Source organism: Anser anser (assembly GCF_964211835.1).
Source record: "Anser anser genome assembly, chromosome: 1".
Lineage (NCBI taxonomy): Eukaryota > Metazoa > Chordata > Aves > Anseriformes > Anatidae > Anser > Anser anser.
This window is the reverse complement of record NC_139720.1, coordinates 153,941,246-153,967,288: the sequence shown is the minus strand read 5'-3', so window position 1 is coordinate 153,967,288 and position 26,043 is coordinate 153,941,246. Positions and strand designations below refer to the sequence as shown.

The following is a 26,043-nucleotide window of genomic DNA, read 5'->3' as shown; positions in this document are numbered from 1 at the left end:
AAGAGTTCAGGAGGCAGACACAAGCAGGAACACCAGCTCCCTGCCTTCTAGCTGCTATTGACAAGAAGCCCAACTGAAGTAGGTCTCTACATGGCATCTTATGTTGCAGGTCAAGCCCTAATGCATAGAATTCCTTACATATGGGATGGTTCCCCATTTTTATACTTGAGCAAACCTAAACAAGAGAAATAGTACAGCAGCATGTTGTTCTTCTTTTGTTTACTTCTTCAAAATGCTTGTAACAATGGTTTTCTAATTTCTACCTTCTTAAAGCAGAAATGTAATAAAATCAAAGACTTTGAAAATACAGACTATTCCTACCACAAATTAATTTTATCATGTCCTTCTCTTAAGCACACTGGCATAACCGTTGATGTGCTGTATAGATTAATTTCCTCAGCTACAACAAACCAAGGTCATTAGTCAGAAATCATGTTAAACAGATATATTGTTGTTGCAAAGTACCTTGTCTTTACCTTCAGCATGCTCTGGCAGCTCTCACTACTCAGTCTGACTCAGTATTTCAAAAGTACTGTTCCCACACCTTCCTACATATACTTGGCGCAGCCCTTTGACCTACTACACCACCAGGAACCTACATATCTAGCACTTGGTGAGAAGGAGCTCAGAAAGGCTAAGAAAAATATGTTTTAGTCTAATTAGTGGTTCCCAAGTAGTCTGGACGAAAAATTGCTGTCATACCTTGACATTTCTCATGAACTCTTCAGTACTGTGCCACTAAGCAATGTGCCTACTGCGAGGTAAGAGACATGTTTAGTTATAGGCAGAAAAGAAATAAAAGTATATACTAAATGAGTTCCAGATTGAGATGAAGTATTCCACAGGACTTCAAAAGACCGTTATTTATAATATTAATTGTGCAACATTACAAAGTAAAGTAATACAAACATTGCAGGAAAGAAAGGCATAAGAAGTATAAGTTTACTAATTTATCAAAAGGAAGTCTTACAGTTATGTAGGTTGAAAAATGTAAACAAACTTTGTGATAAATTTTCCCTATGAATATGAGTCTTTGCCAGAAGAACATTGCTCCAGGGCAGATCCAATCTTTTACTACCTGATTGCTAAAATTAAGCTGCTTTACTATAAATAGGATGAGTTGTTGCAATTATAGTATCACCTTGTTTCCAGGCAGATTCCATCTAAACTTAAACCTGATTTTTATAGCCTATGGTTACCTAAATCATGACCTTATTTGGTAGCCTGTTATAACTGTGCAGACAAAAATTTTATTCCTTCTACCATTTCTTACCTGTGAATATTTCATTTTGCTTTTCTTCCCCTGACATCTCCTTCTGCTCTAGATGAAACACAGAAAACAATAGCTTGCAGTGCATTCTATAAACATCTCCAAAAGGCACTTCTGCACCCCTTCTAGCATATTAGGAACTTTATATCTTAATCTACCTATATGTCTTCCTTGATGTTTTTTCAGCCATTATTGTGTGACTTTGAGGTTCTGAGGTACTCTCTAAGACCTAAACTCTCTGCTGTGCTATTTTAGAGCTGATGGAGGTACCAGCAAATATCATCAGCTGTTTGCTTCCATGGGACAGCTTTGTACCGTTTTGTATGGCCTTAAAGACTTCCAGTGATTTGATGACAAAAATTAGATGCCTCCTAAGGGCTGGAGCACCTCTCCTGTAAAGAAAGGCTGAGAGAGCTGGGGATGTTCAGCCTGGAGAAGAGAAGGCTCTGAGGAGACCTCATTGCAACCTTTCAATACTTAAAGGGGTCTTATAGAAAAAATGGAGAAGGACTCCTTATTCAAGTAGATAATGATAGGACAAGGGAGAGTGGTTTAAACTAAAAGGGAGGAGATTTAGACTAGACATTAGGAGGAAAATCTTCACTGTAAGGGTAGCGAGGCACTGGAACAGGTTGCCAGGAGAAGTTGTGGATGCCCCATCCCTGGAGGTGTTCAAGGCCAGGCTGAATGGGATCTTGGCCAACCTGATCTAGTGGGTGGCATCCCTGTCTATGGCAGGGGGCTTGGAGTTAGATGATCTTTAAGATCCCTTCCAACCCGAGCCATATGATTCTATGATTAGGAAGCTACTAGATCTAAGCCAACCAGAACATGCTAATTAGCACCTAGAAAATCAGTGAGTAAACTTCCGTATGTTTTTTCTTGATCCTAATTCAGAATTATAAATTATTCTTAAATCCCTCAAACTCTCCCTAACTTCTTTGTCCCCAGATAACATTACTCACATTTCCAATCTGCATTCAGCTGTTAATATTTCTGACTTTAAAACTGTGTCAAGACACTGATGATGTTTTGACAATGAAGGCTGTAATGTAGATTTGATGCAGCTCAGAAAGAGGAAGAAAAAATATATTTCAAATAAAGGAACAATCAGTTTTAAAATGTTTCATCAAGAAGATTCAGGCCATGATGGCAGCAAATGACCCATAGACTTTGCAACGCTGGTTGGTAGATTATTTTAAGATAGAGTTTTCCTAATAGAGAAATTCTGCAGTACATATTATTATGCACTCAGGCTCAAATTTTTAAAACATGATTGTCTAATGTCAGCTTCCTAAATCAAACCTAACTGCCATATTTCCAAAAGAGCTGAATGCCAGCAAGTCCTACTGCAGTGCTTTCTACTTCTGTGGCATGTTGACTTCAGTATGATAAATACTTCAATAAAACCATTCCATTTATTTAGATGTCTAAATAAGGGCTGAGCTAGCATACCAAATTTCAGACTGATGAAAATGATTTTCCATCAAAGTATGAAGCATATCTGCAGTGAAAATGCTGACACATTCTTAACAGTAACAGCAATTCAAGATCCCAGAATAGAGAATACATTCACTTGTTCTCAGAAAAACAGTTAATTTCATTAAACCCATTATGAGTGCTGTTTGAATCCCCCACAACATGAGTGGGACTTGGCAAGCAGTGATTTTTTGTTAAAGCATGTGTATAGCTCCTGAGCAAATGAGCAGATAATAGACAGTTTTTCCAGAAGCACAATCGTGTCCAGAGGGTATCCTAATAGCAGTAAAATCGTGTAGCCTTGTGTGTTCCAGAGAAAATGCCAGGATTTCTGACATTTGCTCAAACCATCCACATCTCCAACATATGAATGCCAACAGGGGTTTAGTGAGCAGAGGGGTAGGGAAGTGGAATTGGGCAACATGAGAAGTGCAGAATCATGTATTAGTAGATTCACAGTCAGTCACATCCTAGCATATCTTTACCTCTTTTTTATTTTAAGAAGCAAACACCAGATATAGAACCTGTATTTTTACAAAACAAAATATGGTGTAGAATAAGGACATATTCTGAGGCATAAGCAATATGGATATGTTTTTGACTAGCTCCTTAAGTTTAAGTCATTGCTCCTCAAGTTCAGCCCTTGATTTTTCTCCTGCTGTGTATGGCGGCTGCTGAGGCAATTGCCGTATTCTGTTGCATTTTGTTTGTATTCCAATAAGTAACTGGACTGCAATAAACTAAATGTTAAAGATGGATCCTTAGCAAACAATGAAGACTTCTATTTCAAAATAACAAGGTACTGTACCATCTGTGCCATTTACAAAATGTTGCATCACATTTTCGTGAATTAACCATAGCATGTTGCTTTGACTCAGCTGAATCCTTGGTTGCAACATACTCTGTGAGCCAATGGTGTAGACAAATGAAGAAAGAACAGGAGTTTGATGGATTTTTTTTCCTTTTTGGTGACTAGACACAGTGGATTGAAAATGTAATGGTAAAGCTGTGGCAGCTAGGGTTATTTTCTCTTAGCAAAGCAGGCATTTCAGGGCCATAAGAGGAATCAGACAGATGATGAACCAATTCAGAATTCATAATTCTGCCAGCCTTGTCATGTTTGTGACCATTTCACTTGCTCTTAGTTGTCTTACTGTTCCACAGCATTGCTTAAATTCCTCAGCCCACGTTCAAGACTTTCTCTTTCTTTGGCACTACATAGAAGAAAACAAGCAACCTTTAACAGGACAGCCAAACAGTAGCCACAAAGTTGGTGCAACCAGCTTCTGCTCTGCTCTGTCTTGGAGCCTTCAGTGTAGAAAAGCCACAGCAGAAGTCTGCCAGAGTAAAAGATTTACAATACATGCTGTATTACAGTTCAGAAGCTATCATTAACTCACTGGGAGAGGAAAAAAAAAAAAAAAACTCAGCTCCCTCACTAAACCAAAATGCATTCTCCTGTCAAGAACAAAACAATACCATAAATATTAGGCTCCTAATAAAGTATTTTTCTTCCCTTTCATCTGACTCACATGAAGCCCAACAAAGAGGATGCTATACTGCAGAATTGTCCAGGATTGTGATGTTCCCATTCCTACTAAAAACTATTGCATTTACAGGACTGAGAATACCAACTCTCTTGAGGGTATGAAGCACAACAAGATTCCATTCCAACAAGAACACATGCCTGAACTATAGCATAATCCAACCAGTATTAAAACCATGACTGTCACAGTAACCTCAGATTAACTGTTGCCTGGTGAATATACTTTGCATTGCTAGTCCAGTCCCCTGGGAAGTCCAACAGAGTTTCTGCCCCGTTCTCCAGAGTGCCCATGGAGTCACAAGGAAAAGGCAGACACATGCCTGTGGCAGTGACACCAATTTTGTTAGTTATGTGTGGCACAATAGATACTCAACAATTAAGGCAAGCAATGGGCTGAAGAACTGAAAGCTAGAAGGACTAAAGTAACGTTGGCAAGGAGAAAAGCAGATGGAAATACACAAATTCTTCTGTAATAGCACTCCTCATTATGAATGTGTGCCCTGAGATCACCAAGACCTTCTGTAACCAGGCTGTTCACCTCGTTTTATGACTCCTTCTGTGGATTTGTAACGACTGCTACAAAAACAACTTCTTTCCAGGGCTTAAAGAAGATTGGACGACTTCTTGTCAAGTGACAGCTGGACTATAGTGCTCTCATATGTAAAGCCTCATTATTTACATAACTACAACTCTGAGCAGTCTCTACAATTCACCTCTCTATGGCACTTCTATCTCTAAAGGACCTAATTCAGTCAGAACAGAGAAATCAATAACGTGATTAATTGCATCACTACCAGTCTACCCTGTTAGATAAATCAAATTCAATAATATCAAGACCTCCTCCTTAAAAGTTTATTGTCATGCAACGATCTTCATGTGATCCTCCAGAACAACTATATCACACTACAGCAAAAGGACTTTCTTTTACATTATGGAACAAGCAAATGTCCAATTTTGTTCTTCCTTGTACCTTTTCTCTACAGATCAAAGCATAAAGGCAAGTTGCTTGAACTGACTACTTACAGGTTAAGAGGGAAGTGCATAAAATGGTGGATACATACTTAGATATGGGCAGAAACCAATGCCAGAAGAAAATCTTGTTGGCTTTGTTGATCCTCACTAATGGCCATAGCCAAGACAAAGTCAGTTATTTAGCTCAAGTCACTTTTGTGATTTTTTGACTTTTCCCTCCTGTGAAAGGTACAAATCACATCTGTCATGACTTTTCTTGTCAGAGCCTAAACTTGGAAAATAGATAGTTTTCCCTCTTTCATAAATTGCAGATGTAGGAATGAAGCTGTTATACTCCACAAAAACAGTATTTCCTCAAAAACAACAAAAAGGCTCTTTAATTTAACATGGTTTTAAACTAAAGCAATCACTGTTATTGCAGTTACAGACGTCACAGTGCTCTTTTTAATCTTGAACATAGATTTATGGCTCCCCAGTTCTATACGAAGAAATCACAATCTTTGGTCTTGTTATTATCAAGGTTTCTATGGAAAAAAGGTCTTCTTTGGAAACCAATGACAAATCAAAGATTATACATACACCCACATGCACACAAATACATTTTGTTTTTCTGGATATATTCACCTCCTATCTGAGAGAAATGTGTGTGTGTATATATATATATATATATTAAAGGAAGGCCTGAGTGTAGAAGACTACATGTCAAAGGAGAAGGTTAATTAGAGGCCTTGGTGTAAGCCATGTATTATGCTACCTGCATCTTTTCACAGCCTCCTTGATACTGCCAACATATTTTGCAACATCACAACCAGCAGCAGAAGTTTCGGTGTGAATGTCACCACCAGGCAGAGCCTCCCTATATCTGAGGGATTTCCCTGGTAAAGGTATACACAGCACAGCCCAAGCTGATCAGCTTCAACTCTAAGTTGCATCTGCATGGCCTCACTGAAATCGATGTTTGTGCACCTGGCTAATTGCAGGTCATTTTCTCCACAGTGAGTATTATTGGCTCAATGGCAGCTATGTGTTTGATCTTTCTTTACACTCACTGGGGAAAATGAAAACACATGAAGTGAACTAGTCTTCAGCCTTTTTCAAAAGGATAGGAATGAATGATAGACACAATAGATAAAGGAAAAAGGTAGCGGTTTTTCATGAATAATCAAATTATGAATAAATGTAGAATTCTATCTATAGCATACAGGTGCAAACAAAAATCTGAATTGCTAGTGACAAAGCCTGGCTTTAACCAGGTAGTACTACAAAAATGAAAATATATATTTAATTAATAAATAAATAAATAAATAAGCAGCTACAGCAGTAGGAAGGATGAAGATTAGAAAAGCCTCATTTTCCAAAAAGGAAATTGTGACTGGAACTAAATAAGAAACAGGATAATACACATATTTTGCTTAGCAGCCTGCTGTGTAAGCAAGTGCTTTAGCGACATGTAATTGTTAACTTAAAGAGTTGCTTTGACATTGTTTATCTGTGTGTAAGAATACAATATTTAGCAGTATTTCAAGTGCTAACAATGCAACTTAAAGGAAAGAAATAAAATGAAGTATTCAAAATAGTAAGAGTGATCAGAAGAACATAGACTGATAAGAAACAAAAAGCTTGTATTTATTGCAAAGTGCTGGTTACTGAATATGTAACATTGATAAGCACCAATAATAGGAAATGCATTTGTTGTTGACAACTCTTAAAGAACTGAAAATGTTGAAAAAGAATAGATCACAGTAAGCATTATGCCAGTCTCATAAAACAGTGGGTATTTTATGTCCTCTATCTGTTTTGAATACTTCATAAAATGCTATAAAAGAATTGCACCTTTAGAATTATAATCATATGGCTGCTGCCATTATAATAAACAGATTACTGGTATGAATATTTAAATCATATGCAGTATATATACAATTAAATTAATTCTGACGTTTACAGCATTGCATGTCCTTAAAGCAATGCAGGCAAAGTACCTGCAATGCACCCGAAAGCTGTTGTACACATCAATAAATCGTAAGATTGCCTGAGCTTTGAAAAGAAACAGAGATATCCAGAGTCTGAAACAATTGGAATACAACACAAAAAGCATATACACAAAACATAAACTCCAGTTTTAACACTTTTCTTCTTATTCTTATAAGAACAGTTGGCAATATTCACTTTTATTATATGTTTTAAATTAGACAATTATAGACATAACACTAATAAATTACAATACTTGCAATGTTATGGCTGTGAGTTTACCCTGTATAAGCAAAGTGTATGTAAAACAATTTCATTTCATCAGAGATCATGACATTTATAAACTACTTTCTTATAAAATGAGATTAAGGTTGCTAAATGACCCACGCAGACACATTTTACTCCAAAATGAGAAACATAACTCATGAATTGATGTTGGTAGATGGTATATCCATGTATTATCCATGTATATGGGTATATTCATACAATGCACTGATCCTTTTTACTGTAATAGGCTTCCAATAACACCGCTGACTTCTGTCATGTTATTCCTTTGACATTTCTTCAGTCATAGACATACAGCATAGCATTATTTCCAGAAATAGATTTCACTAAACACAGGAATGATGCGTAGAAGTCCTAAAGGCATCATTCCTCTTTCTCAGGCAATTAATGTGGCTCCCAGACACAAGTCATTTCACAGCCATTGAAAAAAAAAATAATAATAAAAAAAATTATATAGCTCACTGTAGGGTGAAGGCAAGAAGCTAAAGTCCTCAAAACACTGTACCTACAACCATGTACATTAATAAAGTATTAGTCTGTATTAGAATGACACTCTTTTACCCAAAACAAAAGCAACAGGATTTGCTTATCAAATACAAATACAAAGTTTGCACCCTTTCTGAGCACATTATCTAGCATATATTTATCCTTTCAATACCACTGGGTGGTAAAGAAGTATCCACACCACTTTTTACTTGGGAATCTAAAGAGGTGATTTGGTTTTCCCAATCTTCAAGAAAATACACAGAAGAAAAGGAATAAACTTGGTCTCTGGTGCCAGCTAGCATCCTTCCTATTATAACCAGCATCATTTCTGACATTTAAAGTTGAACATTCAGTACAAAGTACATAGCAATCCACACTAGCAGCATTGCGTTGAAGCTACTAATTCAGTTTTTCTGTCTGCTTTTTGAAGGAATTTCTGAACAGCTGGATATACTATGCTATTCAGGCACAGAAGATGCTGTGCATTCTGAATGTCTGAATTTCCTTTCCTCTGTGCCTGCAGGTTAGATCTCAGAGTTATCAGAAATTTGTTTGTTGGGGGGAGGCTGTGGTTTATATTTATTGGAAAGTTATTTTGTTTCAATCATATGATTCAACGTGATAACAGAACTTTGCACAGTCTAAGCACCAAAATAGTGCACTCTGCAATGTGAAATACTCTGTTGTAGGGAGTTGCACGGAGAAAGATACGGTATCTCTCAAAATTCAGGTATAGGTTTTTAAAAATCATGGAATAACATATGCAAGAAATCCCTGGTTTTGTTTTGTTTGTTTGTTTTTAAAGTAAGTTCTATTAGTTGACATGTTGAAGGAATATTCTGCCATGGCTTCACTGCAGTATAGTTATGTTGGGAAATACACACAAGCTTCAAGAAGTCAGTATGCAAGCATCTCATAATGATACTATAAATATTGTCTACATACAGAGTATGTCATGTACCAGTTGCAGTATGCAATACGTCACACTGCAATTAAACATAACTAAAAACAGTATACATCTCCTGCATTTTGAATTTCCAACTCACTTTCTCATCATGATTAACTTCTGTGACAAAATCATACCATACCAGTGCTTTAAAGTCTAATTGCTGATTCTGTAAGGGAAACATACTGACTTATGCAGCAATGATCCTGAAATCAACGCTTTAAAATTTCTCAGCCTGATTATGAAGATTGCTAGATAATCTACCCTAGCAGTAAGTCTTTGATAAACGGTCAAATGCTTTCTGTGGAGAATTACCATGCTTTGGACAGTTCTATCATCAGAACTACAAAGAGCTATTCTTGAACACAGTTTTTGGCTTCCTTGCACAAATATTTTTCCAACACAAGAACTGTTAATGACGCACACTGTTTAAAGCCCCTTCAATTTATCCTGTGATATTTTTTTCCAGCAACATAAAATGTGATACTGCAAGATACTGAGCGTTATAAAATACTAAGTGACTTTTACTCCTATGAATGTCAATTCTATTTCTCACAAAACTGGGATGATATTCCTTATCTTCTGTGAATAAACAATCTATGGGAAAAAAAAAAAATCTAACCTGCTGCATTCAGTATATTTCCATGAGAAAATACCTTCTCTCAAAGTCTTCTTGAAGATGTTGGCAAGTTCTGAAAATAGTTTTGTCAACAATGAAGCAATAGCTATTTGTAAGGTACATATCTGCAATTCAGCATGCAAATCCCCAGAGCTCATACCTTTCTTACGGTCCACAAAGTAAAATGAAATCCACAGAAATTTTAAGAATCTGATGCAAACTTTAGCAGGCTTTTTATGAGGTTCTGCACAGAGTGAACCTTAGAAGATCAGCCCCTTCTGATGTTCACTGTTAGTACATTTTAATTAGAGGTCGGCATGTTTGCAGTTGATCTTCATCCTTGATGATCCCTGCCCTTATTCTTAAGCTATACTGAAGTTGACGTAGATGCAAACCTATCATTATCTATTCATCCCAATGCTTCGTCGCTTTTAACCCTAAAACAATAGAGGTACTGCACAGTACTAGTACCATTCCCTCTAAACATTCAGACGGAGTATCCAGCAAAACTGAAGATTTGCAACCAGATGTCCTCTTTTTATTCAGTCTAGATACTGAAAAAATTCAATGTGTTATTTTCAAAGATAAGTGAGTCCCCAAATAAGTATATGATCAATGCTAAGAGTCACTTAAACTGTTGTCATTACCAACAATAAATAAACGTGGAATATTTTCACTTAACATCTATGCACTGAACCCAGTCTATAGAATCTAGTTATCCCACTTATTCAAGATAAGCAATTTAGCTTAGAAGTAAAAAGGAAAATAACATTTACTAAAGCTTAAACTCTGAAGGATACTATTATGCAATAAGAAATGATTTCATACAAACTTTTCAGCATTCAGGTACATGCCATTTAAAGTTTCAACCGATTACATTATCGTATATTACCCAGAAAAATATATAAATCAGCTGTAATGGAAATGCAACTATTTCATAGACCCTGATATGTTTATGATGCTTTTAAACAAGTCAAGGCAAAACATTTCTTGCATAACTTAACTGAATTTAAGAATTATTTGGGGGAAGAAAAAAAAACACATTTTTTTTTTCTTAATGCCTGATGGACAAAGCTATCAGCAGCAGCCAATATGTCTACCCATTACATGATTTACATTGACATTGCAACTATAACACTATAAATCTGGGTTCTGAAAAAAATAATTCTTTGAAATAAGCTCATATTTATATTCATCTGAAAGACATTGGGGGAAACCACTCCTAACAACTTATTTCAAATAAAATACGATTTAAAAAAAAAAAAAGAAAAAAAGAAAAAAAAAGAAATAATAATATGTAGAAGTGCCTGCTAGACTAAAAATAAATAAATAAATCTAAATGTGTCAGTGCAACCAGTTAGCTTTTTCTAACTTAATGTAGTAGTTTCAGACTAATTGCCAATATGTGAGAGTTTTCCAACTGAAATATAGAATAAATGTGTTCCAATGCTTCCAGTTATAGAGAATAAGATTTAGGGGAAAATTTTAAAAATAAATAAATAGATAAAAGAAGGAAGAAATACTATTCCAGCAGTGTCTGTTGCCTAAACAGACTTATCAGGCGTGTGACAGCATTTTGAACAACCCTGAGATTTTTCCAAGTCATGCAAAGATGCACTTCACCCTCAGCAGCATAGTACCAACACAGTGTGCACCTGTACCAGCTACTTTATATAAAGGAGAGGCTTTTTTTAGGCTTTTTTTTTTTTTTTTAGGCTGACATTTGCAGCACACTGCAGGTGTGCTCCACCCTCCCGGTGGTCCAATGGCTGAAGTTGTGTGCCAAGGTGCCTTGGGGCACCCCTCTTGCTGTGTGGACACAGGGTCCTCCAGCAGCTGCTGCTGCCCATAGGCTGCCAGCAACTCCAAGACAATCTTGGGGAGCTGAAGAGAAATCTTCTTCTGATCACCTATCAGTACCACAAAGTAATTTGAGTTGGAAGGGACCTCAGGAGGTTTCTAGTCCAGCCTTTTGCTCAAGCCAGACTTGACACCAGAGACCAGGTTGCTCAGGGGTTTGACCAATTTGCACTGGAAAACCTTTGCAAATGCAGCCTGCACAAACTCCCTGGGCAGCCTGTGAGTACACCACAATGAGTGTCTACAGTTGCCAGCTGGCCTGAACGTCATTGCCAGTGTACACATCATGTGTCCTTTGAGCCCTCGAAACAAAATAGATTGCCCTTGTCCTCCCCCCTCTGTGCTGTACCAGTCAGTAGTGGAAAAGCACACACTCTGTGCAGATGAATCACAGCGTATGAATCCCACCTCCTCCTCAGATGTAGTACGTGGAGCTCTGCTGCAGCACCAAAACTGCCTTCTGACAAAAGCACTTTATTAACTGTAACTTCAGGAGAAAGGAAAATCTTGTACTTACCTGAGTTACATGTTCATACACTAAAAAAAAAAATCAATGTTAATCATGTATTTGCACCTGCCCACTACAGAATGCTTTAAAAAGCAGATTCCAAGGATGATTCCTGGTGTACAGGAGTGGTATCGCTCTTGGTATCACGCTCAGGAACTAATTATTTTCACTGTCTCTTAGGGAATTAAATCAACAAGAGACAACAGAAAAAAAGAACTGGGTCCTTATTCACAAACTAAGCCATAAAGGCTGTAGCTCCCATAATAATAATAATAAATAAATAAATAATAAAAAGACCTTTTGTGAATTTAATGTTGCTATTTAAGAGTATTTTCTAATGAGTAAGGCAAACAAAATAAACAATTATATTTTCATAAAGCAGCTAAAATGTTAGTATGTTCTCAGGTTTTATAAGACAATCACATAAACAACAGGTTAAGGTCTTAACAGAGAAATTATTTTGCCTGTGGCTAAGGACTCAGTCTGAACACACAGTCTGAAAGGTCTCTTGCTTATGTCAGCTGTACATCGCTGTAGCACCAGTGACTCCCCTCTAGTTTAGAACAGTTATTCCAGATTATGATAAATCAAAGCCAAATCCTTGCTACACTAATGAGATCCTTGCACTTCTAGAAAAATACAGGGTTTTGAAACTCAAAATTAGAGCTTCGGGTTTTTTGATGACTACAATCCTATTCTTTATTTTTGCAGTATTGTCTCAGATATGGAAGGGTGTTGCTCTTTTATGACTTTGTACCTCTCTATAAAAAGAAGATATCTTTCTCAACAATTACTTGGAGGAAAAAAAAAAGTGGGGGATGGGGGGAGGGGGAGGCTGGGGAGGAGAGGTTTGCCGTGTATCCTACTTGCAACAGTAATTATGCCTGGAAGTAAAAATAGGGATTTCATTTTTCCTCTAAGGAAAACACTCTTCAAGAAAGCCTTATATAAAGGTTACCCTTCTTCTGAACAAAAACCATTATAGAAAGATCATTTTAATTATAAGTACATTCATTTCTATCAAAACTGCAGGTACGCACTTACAAGTGTAAATTCCATAAGGCTTACCTGCTGCAGTTCTTACCAGGTACAAATAGCTAGTCTGAAAACTCGTCTTTTAATTGCACCTCTTGACATGCTGAACAGTGCACAGGTATTGTGTTCAAAGGCAGCAGTGCATAATCAGGCCGTGTATAACCGTAGAAGTCTACCTTCTGGCATATAACTCTACATGTGCATACGTGATGGCACGTATAATTGTAAGAAATACTTTCTCTTGCCTTCCAGACTGGATTTGAAAAGATGATGCATATGTAAAGGTATACATGTGTGTGTATGCATATTATACACACAGAACAGCAGCACAAAAGACTGGTGCATACTTATTTGTCTAGATAAATGATGAGTTTACTTCATTTTCCTTACTGAAGTGAAACTACATTTTGCTTACTTTTTAGCTTGTGCGTCCTGCACTTCCCTAGGGTGTTTATACTTTCAGCACCACTCAGCTGCCTATCAGCCACTTAATCTGTACAGAACAGCAAATGCCAAGTGATACAGCCTAACAGAGCATATCTCCATATCCATTTTGACCATATCAGACTTTGTTTTGGATTGTCTGTATTTTCCATGGAATATCAGGTTCAAGGCCCTAATCCCTATTTTCAGATCACTCAATGTCTGAGCATGAAGATATCTAATAGCTCATAAGCATTAAGGCTCTGGTAAATAAGTTTACCCTTCCGGCAGAGTAGAACTTTCTACAGTAAAGGTTTTCTCAGTAAAATGAATGGCCACCAAAAAATTCTCTTCAAATGCAAGGTGCATTTCTTTGAGTCTTCTCTAACAGAACCACAGAACAACCATGTGCATCTTTCTAATAATCCAGATCACTCAGTTTCACAAAATGCACTCCCCATCTAAAGAAAAGGAAGAAATAATTAATATGCTGTTTTTGAATATATTAATATGTTATATTAGACATTAATAACATTTAATGCATTTCTGAAAGGAGCAACAATGAAGAAGGAAAATAATTCCTGACATAAGAATTCTCAAGTGCAAAACAATGTTGTGGTCAGCCCCCTTTCCTTACTCTACAAATGTTCTTCTTTGCTCAAGCACAGTAACTGTTAAATATTATTATCCTATAACAAGAACACAGTAAATTAACTAAGATACTGTGTGCAACATTACAGATTTTTTTTGTATCCTATACGTGGCCATCCACATGTGCCCACATCCACAGCCCAAAAGCCTAGTTAAAGGTATATTCGCCATCTCAATATAGTCTATTTTTTACAATACCTGTCTAAACCGACTAGTCTAGTTAATACATACAGATTTCTGTACCCAAAAGAGCAACTGAGAACAACATAGTGCCTATAGCTATAACACCTGACTCTCTTTGTTTCACAGGCACTCATGATCGACTGCCCAGGCAAAACTGGATCAAATTGGATGTCTTTCGCACAAACTCAGAGTAAGTCCCAAACTCTCACCACTAGTTTCACATACTGACTGTACTGCTCCATCTGACCTCATGCCATTACATTAAATTAGAGTCTCTCTGCATTTCAAAGATTTACCAAGATATTTTGGACTCACCTTGTTTTTATAAAGTGCATTAGAATGTATTTCTCGATAAACAATAGAATCCTTGCTACTTCACTTTCTTTTTACTCAATCTCCAATTCACTAAATAGGGTCATTTTCAATGGGTTTACCACATGGAACAGTGAGAAATAATAATTATCAACAATTAAGTCAAATTTAGCACTTATTACTCAGCAAGAATTGCCTAGAAACAAAACATTTTCCATAAATGCATTTATCGTTCAAAAACATTTTGAACATATTTTAATGCATGCACCTCCTGCCCTACAGACTTTAATAACCTGTCCATTGCAACAATGCATCATAAGATAGACACTCACAATTCAACATTCTGGCAAAATTGACAGGTCTCAAGGCAAAGGTCTCTGATTACACAAGCATAATTCATCTGATTTGCAGTATGTCAGTTCACGAGCCTGAATGCAATATTTACTTTTCATGAACATTCTGCTATAATTAATAAAAACATTGTTTTTGTAACTGCTTCTATGAGTAACCAAGTTGTCCTGGTCAGAGTCAAATTATATGTAGGGAGAAATCGAGTGAAACAGCTTCACCCAGCTCTGTTCCTACTCTTCAGCACAAATCAAAGGAGTTGTGTACCTCAAATATGTCAAGAAAGTCCTAAAGAGGAGAAACATTGCCATGAAATTAAGATCATTCTGCTTCTCTGCTGTTTGTGTAAAAGAAAAAACATGAGCTATTCTCTTTCTGTAAGTGCCAAACACTTAGTATCAATCATTAATAATTTCATAGCAAATGCGTAAGTGAGCCATTTGGTATTCATCAGCTTTGATGTGCTGCCTGCCCTCAAAGACCTTTTTAAAATATGTACAAAGTCCGCAGTTACCAGACATGCATTTCTGGACCATTTTCCTTCTCAACCCATAGTATAACAACAGTGTAACTACAAAATTACAGTTTGTCATCGCTCTCTTTTTAATTTCAATTACAACTTGTAAAAAAAGTCAACATCCCCTAACAATAGGAATCATTCAGGTTGAATACTCATTACGTGATCAAAATAGAGAGTCGGGAATTAGAATAGGTACACTGTATTTATAACGCCCTTTGAATGTATCCCACTTTTAGTTTCCCAGCACAGAGAATCAAGACTTTAAGTTAAAAATAGTCCTTCAGTCTTTGGTCTTTAAGTTAAAATTAGCACTCAAAAACATTCACACTTAGGGAATTATAGCTCCAGCAACAAATCTCACCATTTCAGTTGAAACATGTGACAACATTCTTCTGCAGCGCACAAAATGCTAGCTTAACAGGATGTTCTCTCTCAGGTAGAAATTCAGGAGGTGCCACAGCTCCCGGCTGGGAGTGAAGGGGGCTCTGAGCCAGAACCCAGAGCAAGGTGCCACAGCCTCCATCCAGGACTTAGGAGAACAGTGTAAGGTGGTGACGGTGCCAGAAGGTGGTGAAGTCGATCTGCTTTGGGTCTGTGTGGCACATCTCCAGCCCGTGCACTGTTTCAGTGCGAGCTCGAGGAGGTGGCAGAGCCTGCTCCTTGACCTTCATTTTCATTAGTCCCCTGCTGAACTAGCATTCAGCATGCATTTTACCAACAGATATAGCTATGGTGATCTGACTTTGATTTAAATGGAGCTGATTTTTGAAAGCTACATCATAAAATGTATGCAACACAAGCATCGATAATGTCACCATCCTTCATTCTGTAAGTTGTGCAGTTCACAAGCATGCAAAATGAGAGTGCAATAAGAAGACAGACTGGATTTAATACCATCCCTATGCTTTGCACAAATATAGGAGGCCTCACACCAAGCACAGCAGTAAAGAAGTCAGCCTAACGTTTCTCCAAGTTGTTTACCAGCTAGCTCTCACTCCCACAAATTTGCAGACTGCTAAAAATGACAACTTTTCTTCATTTCAGCTTGCTCCTACAGGCTGCCTACTATGGTTTGAAATTTCCAATCTGACCACAGAATAAAGTGGGAGCCAGTAATGAGACAAATAAGCTGCTAGAGGTCTGTTTCCCAGTCACCACTTGGCACAAACCAAAGCACCTGGCCAGTTGTCTAAAGCAACTTATTTTTCTGGGTTGGCTCGGATATTCATTCACCAGGACTCACTTCAGGTAATAATATTGGCTAAGATTTTCAATTGTCTTCCTATAAGCAAGAGCATATGGAAGAATACAAAAGACAATGAACTATACCATATCTGTTGCCTAAATTATATAAGCTTCTGCATTGGAATGTTAACATCAACTGACTAATACCTGATGGCAGTAATTAGGTACTTTGTCAAAAAGTCAAACAAAGGCATTAAGTTAATGAAGGAATAGCTAACCTTTCAGAACTTAAAAAGAACAGTAACAGAGAAATGCTCTTAAAGGTTTTTGTTTCCCCATTTTGCTCACTGCAAATTTTCTCAGATTTTACAGGTATACACATACAATATCCATACTCACAAGATTATAACCTACAAGCAAAGCCTAACACAGTTACAATGTTAAATAGAGCAGTTCTGTCCTGGCTTTGGCCATTATTTGGAAAGGGCTATATCTTTTTGCTGTGGAGTATTCTGGGGAAGCCTTCCATAGGGACCTCCACTTTTCTGTTTATGGTGGTGTGCTTCCCTTAGCTCCTTGTTCCATGTGCCACTCCCTGTAGCCCTCCAGTCCCCAGCCTTGCATCTTCATGAATTCTAGCACCAGGCATTGTTTCTGTCCAGTTTCACATATCTTGTAAAACTTCTGCTTTCCTTTTTCTCCACCCATTGTGGCTAATTAAAGGACCAGGTCTCCTACCTTCTGTTCCCTGGATGTTATTTCCTAACAGTTTTTACCCTCTCTCTGCTCACCTTTTCCCTTTTGGGATATGATTACATGCAAACTGGGCTAAGACTGGGAAACACACAGATACAAGGCACCAGCTACACATTCTCCTTTGCTTCACTCTCTTCCACATCACCCCAAATGAAGGGAGAGGGTGTGCAAGGGGATGTAGCAGACTTCTTGTTTTGCCCCACAGGTTGCAGCTCTCAGGGCAGCAGGAGCAAATGCAGGCTGTGCAACAGCTGCCTCAGCTGGGAGCGTCCTGCACCCTGTCCAAAGCCATCCTCCAGCCTCTCGCTCTGGCAGCCATCCCACCCTCTGCAGCCAGCACTGAAGCAGAACTGCTGAGCTGTCAGCAACTTCTCACAAGAGGCCAATTTTTACGCCGCATAATTGTAGCAAAAAAAAAAAATCATGAGAGTTGGCAACCCATGTTAAATCTGCATGCATATCTGATTAGCTGAATCTTTAGAATACACAGTCTTAGAAAATATTGCAAAATTATTCAGTTTAATTTTTCAAAATTCTGGATTGAATTCAGTTGAAGTATAAACCCTGTTTTCTTCTTTATTCCCTCCCTCCAAGTGAGTATAATCCAATTTTCCTTTGAAACTGTGGCATTTTATTTTGGATTGCTTGCGATTTATGAACAAAAAGAGAGGAACAGTAATAGGAATGAAAAAAAAAAAGGAATTTGCTAGCTTCATCTGTATTTAAGCAGCCAGAGAATGAAATAGGACACTTTGCTCCAGTTCATTCTTTTTCTTCCACCCATTTTCCCAGAATGTATCCAGAAAAGAAGGCTCCAAATTAGTTATTAAGACTTATAAAAGAGAGTCTCAAGGGCAGTTTTGTGTACCTCCTACAGAGCCTTAGTCTAAGAGTTCAAACTGTTGATATCAGAGTGCAGGAAAGGAACCAAGGTCTTACAGATCTAGGCACTGATGGGAAACTTATTCTGGCTTGCCTCGACAGCTGGCATTAGAAGGCCAAAAACAGGTGCCATCCAGGCTGGACTGCAAAACTTGTAGAGCATTACCAACAGGCAAGATTCCCATCAATTCGCCAGACTGACTTGGACATATTTTTCAAGACAGGAAACCATAATATTGCAGAAACTTTGGGGAGAACGACTAGGGTCACATTTTCTGACCCTACAGAAGAGTCAGGCCCTGAGATGTTGCTATTTCACCTTTGCTCGTGAAGGCTCACATGATGAATGCTGCATTTCATGTTGCGGTGAGGGCTGCCAAGCATCCATTTCTTCTGGCATTGCTGTCACACAATCTCAGCTCACAGCTTGCTTTCCTGCTTCCACCAGAGCTGCCTGGGCAGGCAGCTGACACCCTTGCCATTGGTTATCATGACATATGGGACCCATGCATACCCCGACACATCCTGTCTCATACTGAGGAAGTCAAAGTAAGGAAGAACAACCACTTTCATCCCAGGAGGAGGGGGCCAATTTTATTTCCTGACTCATTATCCATCAGGCTACTGCATGTGACAATCCCTTCCAAACCTGCCTTGCGCCTCAAAGCTGTCTCAAAACTTTCTTCCCAGGCAAGGAGGAGTAAGCCCATTGGAGTCATCTTCCTGCTCACTGGGTCCTTGCAAGAAACAGAAACTTCCAGCAGGACACAATCTCCTATCTTCATCCCACCTTCCTTAGCAGCTTTCCTAGCACCCATGGCCCTATAAGCAGACTCTCCACCACCTACTTAATATCTGTCATGTTTATGGTTATGTGCAAAAAACAATCAAATGCACAAATTGTCATGAACATTGATATTATGTCACTCATACAAAAACTGAAAATCTGCAACAAACACAAAACTAAAAATGTATGTCTCTGTGCATGAGCTAAAAATGAAACCTTCCCTTTCCCTTGTTGTTCCAAAGGTATACATCTTTTATTTCATAAACATTCATTATGCAAACTGCCAAAGGCATACTATAAGAAAAACTGTATCAAATTGTTTTACTATAGTCCCAGTTGATTTAAATTTTCTTTAAAATATTTCAAGCAGCATTTTGAATATTGTATTTTGCTCATGGTGACTATGTGAGCACCGAAACTACTTTCTAAAAACAATATTGAACAATTTTTTAAACCTCATTTCAAGATTTCCATACAACATGCCATGTCTGGTTATATAATACTTTCTCTTAAAAACAGCACTGCAAAACCCAAGTTTCTGTTCAGAAAGTGCACAAAGGAAAATGTTGCAGTGGCTACACTGGTTTTGCTTCAGTACTTTGAGACGTAGGTGTTTACACACACTTGAGAAAAATAAGCCTTTCATAAAGACTTCCTAGAAAAGCCTAAAGTAATGAATCATTCCCAAAGTCTTAAATAAAATTCATCCATTTGTGTGGTGAAAAAATAAAAAATAAAAAAAAAAAACTTTTTATTTTTAATTAACTCTTACAGCTTTAAATAACGTGGTTCTGCAATTTCATAAAAATACACCGTAAAGTTTTACCACAACAAAAATATTTAGTCAGCATCTAGACATGTTGATGCATAAGAGGGGAAGCAAAACACAACAGTAAAAAAGAAAATCTAGTGGTAAAAATAAACTATGGATTCTGCATACTTTCATCAATCTACATACAGTAGCTGTCAACTTGAACAACAACTGCAACCATTTCTCTTGTCAAAGTCCACAGAGAAATTCTATTCAGTTAAGTATGTGATAGTCCTCAACCCTGAAAGGTGTTTGGACATTGAATTCCCAGTAAGAAGCTGGCACTTATGTAACTACCTTCTCTAAATGGAGGAGACACCTCTTCTCCGCAGCTAGGCTCACACCAGAAACAAGATGCACGAGGTACCTGGCATCAGTTTGCAACCATTAGGGTTTTTTAGCCCTAGATGAGCAGCAGTTTCAGATGAATCAAGACAGCTTTGCTTGGAGCCACTTGGCCCTCTCCACATTGCACTCTTCAGCATGGAAGGTTATTTGAAACCTTATTCACTTGGGCATGGTATAACACAAGTACACACAGACAGCTTGGTTTCTAATCACACCTGAACTAATAAGCCCTCCTGAGACTTATTAGCGTCAGCTTGAGCTGCCTGGAAATATGTCTTGCCCATATTTAAAAAGGCCTTTCAGTCATTGCTCTGAAAAGGTCTCCTGCATCAGTGAAGTAGAGCAGACGGCTGAAAAAGCACCACAGAAAACCTCAGACTGTGTATTTATAACAGACTTAGGAGAATTTAGCAGCTTACGTCTCCGAAATTCTGGTTCTGCTGTGCATGCTTCAGCCCAGGGCTTTCATCAGTGGGCAGAGATGATTTTGTCTCCAGTTGCTCCTGCCACCTGGGATATACTACCTCCTGTGCTCTTGTGATGCTCAGCCAGTGAAGATGAAAAATAAAAAGCAACAGGCAATCAGGTAATTAAAGCCCAAATCTATCACAATTAATATGCATAATGAAGATTGGTTAAGTAGAAAGTTAACTGTTAAAACTACAGGAGATTGCCTTATTCCAGGGAACCTTATTCCTTCCTGGTACAACTGCCTGGAAACCAAGGGATTTAGTCTTACTGCTGTAGCTAAAGCAACATAGTTTTCTAAAGTCATTTACACCTAACATGAATGCTTGGATTTTGCAGCTCCTTCTAATGTATTTTAATTTAGTTACTTGTTTTTAATAATGTATTGACAAATATTGTCAAGCAGCAACAAAAACAAGACAAAAACAAGCACTGTGATTGCATGCAGCAGGTTTAACTGCCTCACATCCCTGGTAGCTATTTACTTTCTTTTAGATATCTTGATGCCAGGATATGAAGACTAGTGACCAAAGAATAGTTTTTTGGTTAATGCATTGAAATATAAGGTTGTGTTCTTAGAAAGAGTATTAAAGAAAAACATTAAGCAGTTATACTTTTCTGTTCCTCATTTCCCTATCTCTAGATGGAGGTTAGTAAGACTTCCTGAGCCCATAGAAATTTTCAAGTTCTAATTAACATTTTCAGAATAATTTATGATCATGGATGGATGAAACTACTTTAAAGCAATTCATTTTTATTGGTTCTCTCTTCTATAGAACATCTCAGAAGAACTGCATGTTGCACACTGAATTTCTGTCTACCATACAGAACACAGAAAAATGCAGAACTCCTTGCTATGCCCTGTTCTCTTAGAGCATTCAAAATACTACTGAATTAATGGAGTTAAATGGACATGATTTTACATGAAGAAAATAAAAGTACAAGTATGACACATCTGAGAGTTTCCATAACACTAATTATTCTTTGCACTACTTTCTCTTGGAAAAAAAAATAATAAGATAATATATATATTGATATTGGCATTATCAATAAAAACAGCCAACAACTTTTATCCCTTCTCAAAACCACTACACTTGCAAAATATGCTGGAGCATTTTTCATTACTTCTATTCATACAGAATAAAAAGCAATGCACTTGTTTCAGATATTATACCATACAGCAGTCCCTCTGGGAAGTAAGTGCTGTTGTGACAGCAGCAAATCTCCACAGTATCGCTGATGTGAAAGAAACCCATTCAGTTTTCATCAAATGAGATGTTGTTCTATGGTGAGGGTTTGGCTAATTCCTCTCCTGAGGCTGTTGGCATCTTGCTGCAGAGCCAGTTGCTTAAACATAGGAGAATTGTCAACTTTGCCTCCACATCATATAAAGAAATGTGTATGGCTCTTGGGCAATTTTCTTTCACATGTTCGTAGAGGGAAGGTTAAGGCCAGAGGAACTGGGGCATGCTTCTTTTCTTTGCTCCTCCACTGTCATCTGAGCCCCTTGGGGTCAGCATTAAATGACATTTCTAAATTGAACCAGAGAACTAGAAACTCTTTCTGCTGCAAAGGAGTATATTTACATAATATTTCTGAACACAACCTTCATGCCACAGACATAGTTAAGTATCGGGTCTTAAAAGCAAGCACCAAAAGTACCAGAAAATGAAGTGATCTCAATCCTGCAACAAACAGGAGGTGGTTCTCTCTTCCCTCAGTTTGTTGATTGCCAAAGTCACTCTCACTCAAGCATAAACAACTGAAAGTACACCCCGTTCTTGCTGCCTGCATTGCACGTGCTGTGTAAGAGTCATCCAGAGATCAAGCACATCCAGGTCTGAACAGATGCTCACAAAGCAGTGGAACAGGTACTATTGCTTTCACTCCTGTAAATATTGTGTGTTAGAAACTATATATGAATCACAGCTTGAATTCCGAGATGAAAGATGCTAAAAGTCCCAGCCATTCATCTCCCTGCTTAGAAGTCATTATTTGTCAAATATTTGAAATAACATACTGTAACTTGTTATTCTTAATTTCCACAAAATATGACAGTAGCCTACACCGTCAACAGATCAGATAAAATGTGGAAAACTGGAGACTTTAATTGCAGTTTAACCAGAATTATTCCTTACAGCGAAGGGACAAATGAGTGAGCAGTGAGAAACTCATGTTCTGCCACACAACACTTTGAAAAAATACTATGAGCAGCTGTGGCAGAGTTGTCAATTTTAATTGCTAGCTGTGGTGAAGCAGAGTAGTGACTTTGCGGTTGTGTCCCACACACCACTGGGAAGCAAGTAGTCAGGAACCTTTTTAATCAAGAGGATTGCACAACTCCATGTAATATCAGAGTCAGATTTGTTGTGACTGGGAGAAATGGGTGATTATTCCACATCCTTCAGCCCCACCAGTGTAGTTCTAGTCTTTTGGCTGCCACGGAGAGATCAGAGGCATGTTTTTTTTTTCCACTTTGTCAAGCAACAACCTCCTGGACATCCTTCTATGCTCAGAATAGAAGAAATAAGTTTGTGCCAGCCACTGCTGGAAAACGATGAAGAGCAAGAGCTAGGCACTGCCTCATCTTTAGTATGGCAAGTGACAGACCATGTGAACAGCACTGTTTAAATGAGTGAACATTATTGTATAGGGATTTTTTTTAGATGCATCTGGCAGAATCAGAACATATTTTAGTGCTTTTCTGTCATAACAATGGCAATACTATGCAGGTAAAGTAGAGACCAAAGTAGAGGCAGTCAGTAATAAAATTCTATCCTTTGTCACTGTCCAGTTTGATGTTGAATCTGGATAGAAAGCAGCGAGCTTTGTGGTGTCTTGGGACGAAAAGCAGAGACTGTCCATTCTATTTTAGTCAGATGATATTATTCCTAACCTTTTTTTTTTTTTTCTCTCCTGAAAATGTATTTCAAGCAATACAGTTTTCAATCTTGGTTCTAAAAGCAAAGATGTATATGATCAAGCCTTCAGTGCCTCCACTCCTATAGCTCCTGTGACCAATTTAGTTAGTAAGAGAGAGCAAGCCACTGATAAGACAAGTGAAGAGTTACCTGCCTTGTATCTCTGGAATATTTTCAAAGACTACCAAACACTCAGAAAGAAATTTCTTTAGGATCAAGGCTACCTAGAGTAAACAGTGAGTAATCATTAACTCTTAAAAGACATTCTATTGATTCCAGTAGTATATGTTCCTATTTATATAATTAAAATAACCTTAGGATAAAAGAGAAAAAATAAATAAATAAAATACACTTTTCATCCATTTTCATGCTGTTTGTTAAATGTGAACATTTTTCTTATTCTAGGCAATAAAAAAAAAACTTACAATCTTTAAGTTTATTTTTTAACTTTTTTTTGCTGTATGTTTACCACCTCTATTAATAAGGTTTTTTAAATGACTGTATTTTGTTACTTGTTTATTATATTAGGCCTATAGACCACTCTCCAATTGAGTTTTTTAGTAAAACGATACACCACATTCAGTGCCAGTTTATAAAGAGACAACCCCTAGTAAGTCAATATGGTTTGATCTGTTTATCTGAATGGCAGTTTGGCCCAGCAATCTCAGTGGCTCTTGCATCTCCTCAGACTTGCATGTAGGCAATATTTTCCTTTTGTATTTGTAATGCAGGATGTGAATGATAAGTATCAGCTCAAGCACCAGTTTGTGAATGTAGGAATTGTCATCTGTGCACACACAGTTCTTCAAAGCTACAGACTGAGATTTGATTTGGTGACACAGTAAGTACAGCGTGCAGCTCAGTGTGTACATGCTGCATTGAGAGCCGGTTAATGCAGGAATATCAGTCTTTATCTAGGCCTTCTGAGGTACAATACAAGCTAAGTAGAGTCCAAACCTGTGGAGAGAGAGGAAAAGCAACCTGCAACATTTTTGTTCCAGTCTCCAGGAGAAGAGGGGAGAAAAAAAAAAAAAGGAGAGAGAATAAATAAATAAATAAATAAATAAATGTAAACGGTGGGAGGAAAGATACTCATAAAGAATAATTTCTTGGTGTCTGAAGCATAAATACAGCATTTGGACCATTTTCAGGACAAAATTATCTTAAATACGTTGAATTTGCACTTGTTTTTTGCTACTATTCTTTGTAACACGATCAAAGAGTAGCAGCTTCACCCAAGTAGAGACTGAGATACAGACAGGGCTGTGAACCTCCTGCTGCTGAATGGATACAGTTTTGAAATGACTGAGCTCTTCATTCAATCTAATGCTAAAATGCACTGGTAAAACTATGCATTGGGAAAGGCTGGTTAAGAAACTGAATGTTAATATTACCCCTTAAATACAAACAGGCCAATTGCACCTTCCATTTTACATTTTTGCTAATTGAATTAAGTCCAATGTATTACATCAACATAGGGCAAGTTTCTGTTAAAAACTCATCCAGGACTACAGTAGTGTTCCCTCTTACTGAAAAGAGCCTTGGAAGGGGTTTTGAATGTTCCAAGCAAAAAGTGTTGTTTTTTTGTTTGTTTGTTTGTTTGTTTTGTGCTCTATCATGTCCTTGTATATCCATCATAAATATGATTATTTGATTCCTGTTTAGACATCTTCTTAAATCCTCATCACAATATGCTCAGAAATGGAGCGAAGTTGAGTGGACACAGTTGAAATGGTTGCTGTATGATGAAGAAGAATCTAAATAAAGGTCATTTTATAAGCATTAACAGCCTCGTGCCATCCATGAGCCTGGAAGAGCAGGAAGGGAGGAGCATACTGTGAGTACTGTGAGAATAGTACGTGGAAGTGCAGGAAGGCTCTCTACAACAAAATTAAAGCTATCTTTCTTTTTTCACCTTCTGTAGAACAGAAAAACTTTTAGTAGTAATAGCTAAATATTTGAGATCTCAGGAACAAAACCAAAGCTCATTTGTAGGACGTCTGGGTACCAGTGGATTTACTGGGCTTTGTTCTTTCCTCACCCAACTCCCAGCACACAAATCCCACTGCATGCAGGCTAGCTGCCACAGCGAGCAGAGCTTGCACTCTCTCTAGAGAAATTTCAAAAGCCTTCTCCCTCCCATCTGTTATTTGAATCTACCCTAATTTGTTCTGAGCAGAGCTTGCTCTCAGAAGGGCAGTATTTGCCCCACAGTAAAATCAACTCAGAGTTCAAAGTCTCTTCACTCCTAAAACAAAGGTTTCCTCCGTTACAAAACAGTTTCACCGTGCTTAACCTCATCTGGTAGCGGGGCCAAGCGATGCACTCTAAGGATGACAGTAATTGTCACTCTAGCATTAAAAGCAGGCTTTGTATACTTCCTTTTATCACTGGAGAGAAGTGAAGGAGAAAGAGCAGAAGATCTGTTATAGAGCACAGCAGAGGTGTCCTAGCTCTCAGGCTTTTTAAAATCC

At 37.8% G+C, this 26,043-nt stretch overlaps 1 protein-coding gene and 1 long non-coding RNA gene across 6 annotated transcripts in view; one reads left to right on the top strand and one right to left on the bottom strand.

Annotated features, from left to right (window-relative positions):
* The window catches only part of FGF14 (fibroblast growth factor 14), a 415,734-nt gene that overhangs the window by 373,008 nt on the left and 16,683 nt on the right, over positions 1-26,043 (bottom strand). The window lies entirely within an intron of this gene.
* LOC310897753 lies at positions 1,026-24,566 on the top strand. The gene is made up of 2 exons (XR_014582552.1): positions 1,026-20,766; positions 21,425-24,566. It is a non-coding gene; the product is annotated as an uncharacterized lncRNA (long non-coding RNA).